This window comes from Pteropus medius, unplaced genomic scaffold, assembly GCF_902729225.1.
Source record: "Pteropus medius unplaced genomic scaffold, Ma_sr-lr_union100, whole genome shotgun sequence".
NCBI lineage: Eukaryota > Metazoa > Chordata > Mammalia > Chiroptera > Pteropodidae > Pteropus > Pteropus medius.
In genome coordinates this window covers 7023413-7028303 of record NW_024340848.1, presented here as the reverse complement: position 1 = coordinate 7028303, position 4891 = coordinate 7023413, and positions in this window count along the sequence as shown.

The window sequence follows — 4891 nt, the reverse complement described above, 5'->3', positions numbered from 1 at the left end:
TAGTCGTAAACTCATTCCCCATTGACAGAGACCATATCTTGAGCTTCACGTCTTTATAAGCGACCCAGATCTTTAAAGTCATTGTTTTCCCTCAACGGAATAATATTTTAAAAACCATGGAAAGTTTTAGAAATGTGAGAAATAGATTCCGCTGGTTTGACCCTGATTCACTAATTAAAACGATCCTTCTCCTGTTATTCCCCGAGCTCTTTGCGATATTATAAGTTAATTCATATGGTTCTGAGCGATTATGCAAAACTAATTTGGACTGTCCAGGGGTAATTATCCCTGACACGGTTAATTAAATCCTTTCAAGCCTTCGTCTTTGCCTTTTGTAGCAGCCCATCACTTCTCAACACGGAACTTCCTGCGGCTAGCTGGAAATCGCCCCAGCCCTAAATCTTAGTTAACCTCCCTGAGCCTTCCAGCTCGGCCCCACCGGCCCGAAGATTCGCCCCTCCCCTGCCCCCCCCCCCCCCCTCCTCCTCCCCAAAGTTCCGCGTTTTCCTGGAAGCGTTCTGCCGATGAAAGAGACTAGAAAGATGGAGAGAGGAGGAAGGATGCCTGGGGTGAACACACAGGGTCACATCGCCAACAGATTGTGCGGCTGTGCGGCTGTTTGAGTACGTCCACAGGCCCACAGAGGGGTGACTAGTTTATCACCGCTCTGACTCCAGTGATCTTGCTAACCGGTTGCTCCTGGAGAAAGCAAGACTGTGCTTAAGTAAGGAGGAGCGACTCTGGAGCAAGAAGGCATGGAAAGAGCCAGGTGTGTAAGAGTCTGAAAGCGACCCACAAATACAGCGGTGGGACTAAGTCAAGAGCTGCTGTGGGCTCAAGATTTATTTCTGTACGTCTTTCTCCGTCCTTCCTTCTTCCCTCCCTCCCCTCCCCTTCCCTCTTTTTGTTCTTTCATTTTCCCCTTTTAAGGTTTAAAAAAGCTACGACGACATTTCTTAGGTAGTCACGTTTGCCTAAGGGCTTTAAACAAGTTTCACATCCAAGGGGCCAGCAGTGTTGTCTTCCGGCTTTGCGCAAACAGGTGGAATTGTTCTGTTTGAGCTGTAAGGACCTGAGCTGGGAGACGTGCGAGGAATGGCTTCTGGGGAACCGTGGAGTTGGCTGCTTTTGTCACTTCATTTGACAATTTCCTCTCCCCTGCACCCCAAGAAACTTGAACAAAACAGCGCGGATCTCCCTCTCAACCCTCGGCTGGGGGTTGCCTCGGCTCCGGGAGCCTAAGATGGAGAGACTGTTCCACCGCCTTCCTGGAGCAGATAGGGGACCGGCGCGCCAGCCAATCAGAGCGCGTCTCGGCGCGAGCGCTCCCTGCCGCCGCCGCCGCCGCCGCCACCGCCGCCGCCTCCCCCTCCGGGCCAGTGAAGTTCCGTGCAACTCGCCGGCTCGAAGCGCCCATGTCTTTCTCGCGCCCACTGCCCAGCGGAGGCAGAGAGAGCGCCGTCTAAACTTTATTAATCTCTCCCCTGTTCTTTCTCCCTCGGCCCAGTGCATCTCAAAGGTCAGCCCTCTTCTTTTAAAAGACTGATATTATTAATTCACTGACAACCCCCCCCCATTCCTTTTTTATTCTCTTGCAGGGAAAAAGGGGGGGGGTGAAAGAGCTTTTTTTTTTATCTTTTTTTTTTTGTCCTTCAGTGGGAGCGTTTAGACAGTCGAGGAGGTTTTGTCCGGGAACAAAACGCAGGGTTGGGAGGTTTTGTGAGAGTGTTGTTTGTTGAAGTGGAGCTAAGAAAAAGCGGCGGCTTTCTCCTCATTGTGAAGAAACCAATCAGTGGTATTTGGAAAACTGTTAGCATTGTGCACTTCTTCTGTGTCCATTGTGAGGCGTTTCTTTTCACAAGGTTTTTTTTTCAGCCGATCCAGCTGGCCGGAATGAATAGCGGTGCAATGTGTACACGCTTTGTCCCTCCGGCCTTCAAGTAGCCCCCATTGAATAGACTAAGTTGACACTGCGTGACAGTGAAACAACATAATAAAAAATACATGAGCCCCTGAATAGGAGCAGGCGCATAAATAAATAAAATGGGTGACCAAAACTGGATAAACTGAATGACAAAACGGTGAAAGGGGAACAAAAAGATATTTAACACGCTAGATTAGCATTAGAATGCGATCTACAAGGCAGAACAATTGATGAATAGGTTTACCGGCCAAGAAAGAAATGGACTAAATGCCCTTTGAATAGATATGCTTTTTGCAAGGGCTTTGAATAGATATGCTTTTTGCAAGGGATGAATGGGAAAAGGTAAAGATGAAGCTATGCAAATGAGTGGGGGAACTTTTTATATATATATTCTTGAAACACACACACTGCGGGAGAAGAGTGCTGCCTCGGGATGTTTATAGAAGCAATAATTGCCATTATTAGCATTGTCTGCAGCAGATAGACATTGAGCAGGTTGGGATAATATAGGGTAGCAGTAATTCTTCTAATTAATGGTCTTTTGCTACTTGAAAAAAAGAAAAAAGGAAAGGAGAAGTAAAAGTTATGTAGAAGTTATGTTTCCTTGGGTCCGTTCGCCCAGCGTTGGAATCTATGGAGCAGCAAGGCTGGCTCTTCCAAGAGGCTTGCTGATCTTAAAACATTCTAGGGAGCCAATCCTCAGGCTCTGGGCTTGAGGCCAGAGTTCCATTTATGCCGCGTTTTTAGTCTAATACAGTGTCTGGTACCTACTAGGTCTTGAATGAACAATTGTGGAATGAATGAATGAGTATAAATCTAAAGGGGGAACCCAGGTCTCCTGTGGAAGTTGGGGAGGGGGAATACCAAGACCGGCTTTACAAAGCTCCCTACGCCCCCTCCATTATCTAGGGGAGCGATCCAAGAGGGACGGCCCCAGGGTTTTGCCGTCAGCCTACCTGGGCCGCTGGAAAGATGTGAAGACCAAACAAGCGACGAGTAACTACTCCTCCCATACCATTTCTGTCCTTAACCTCCAACCCACCCTAAAACCAAAGCTTGTGAGGAGCCTAATCTGGCTGCGTAGAGACATCTACTCATCCCCTTAAAGGATTAAAATACACCTAAAGCTTGACTCTTTCACTCAGGTTTCTCCCCTTGGTCCCTGCCCCCCTTCCCCTTCTGGCTGTTGGTCTTTGACTGAACCCAAAGGGGCAGAAAACGACCTGGCTGAAATGCTGGCGGAGGCAGGGCGCGAACCCGAGGAGATCAGGGCGGTCCTCCGGTTTCCTGCGCTGCAGTGGAGGTGGGCTACCATAGGGGCGTTTGCAGCTAAGGATATCAATTGTTTTATTTTCGATGGTTGCCCGCCAGGCCTTCCGGGCCGCTGGCCACCCAGCCGTCGAACTTTTCAGTCGCTTTCAGAGTTGCCTCAAACTTAAATGAAGGATGAAAACTGTAGACAGCTCAGCTGACGTCCCTGAGAAAGCTCAGAGGCTCCCAGCTCACTCTGAGCCCAGTTCTCCCCACGTCCCCGACGACTTGCGGGGAAACTAGGTTTTGAGAAGCAGAGACAACTTTTTTCGAATTGTTATAACAAAAGAAGAAGGGGTCCCAAACTCTCAAAACAATGTTATTTTTGCATTTTTTTTTTTAAGAAGTAATTGAACCTTAACCGAGTGACTGGGGCCGTTGGGAAGCGTCGCAGATTTTAAAGTGTAAACTGAATCTTCGTGGTTTCAGCTTCCTATAAAGCATGCAAATTCCTAGAAACTGACAAATCTGAAAAACTTGCGAAGAGCTCTATCCGGATAAACCCGCTGGGAATCACGATGCAAGGTGATGGACATTTGTGGGGAGGTAACGACCTGTTGGACTGGGTTTCCAGGTTCAAGGTGGCTGCTGGGCCTTAGGCGACAGCCTCAGCACAGGGCAGGGAAGTGGTACCCGCAAGGCAAAGAGCTCAGTGCCTTCGCTTTTGTGACCCCGCCCTTACTCCCCACCCCTGCCCCTCACTGCACGCTTTGTCAGGTAGACTCCATCACCCGTGCCTCCGCCGCCCCATCATTCACACTTGACTGGAGGAAATAAAATCGGCTTTGGCTTTTAAATTCCTTTTGCAGATGTCTCCGCCTGATTTTTACCTCCTTTGGGCTCCTCGCTTGATTGGGGGAAGGGTTATTTAGGGACTTTTGACAAACAGCAGAAGTTTGGGTACTAATTGTAAACACCCCATTGCTCTCCTTGAATGTATTTATCATATTTGCCGAGGATTTGAAGACACACAGCCTATTACTCATTTTGAGCCTCTAGGCAAAGAATTCTCCTACTGAGATCGACCTGTAAAACCAGATTTCTTAAGGGAAATTACGAGGACGTCTTCAGACTCTCTCTATGGAATATTAGTAGATTGTCGATTTCACTTGGGGGCCCTCCTCCCTATCCACCTCACCCCCACCATTTTATTTTGGGATAACCCCGAGGTAATTAGCCACTCGCGAAAGCTTGAAACACCGAAAGGAGAGGCGCAGCCTGGGATAACAGAGACCAAGTGAGGCTTTTCAGGTTTGTTGATTCCATTGGGGCCACCTTTTCATGAGGTCAGGAGTGGAGAGAAGTCTGTTTGCAGAAGAGGGAATACCTTTAAAAGGGCTCTCAGGAACTCAGGAGTGTGTGTTGTGGGAGGGATGGGGTGGCAAGCTACCTGGAATGTCACCACAGTGACATCTATAGAGATCCCAGCTCGTCTTCCCTAGAGTCCCCAAAAGGTATTACCGCTGAGTTCAGAAGAGTCTCTAGCGTTTTCCCCTTTTGCCCTGGAGGTATTTCACGTCCAAAAGCTCCTGCGCGCGCGCGCACACACACACACACCCACACACACACCCACATACACACACACCCGGGCTTGGAGCGGACCACCTGGTAAAACCTCGGCTTGGAAGTCATCGCCGAAATTCCAACAGACTAGAG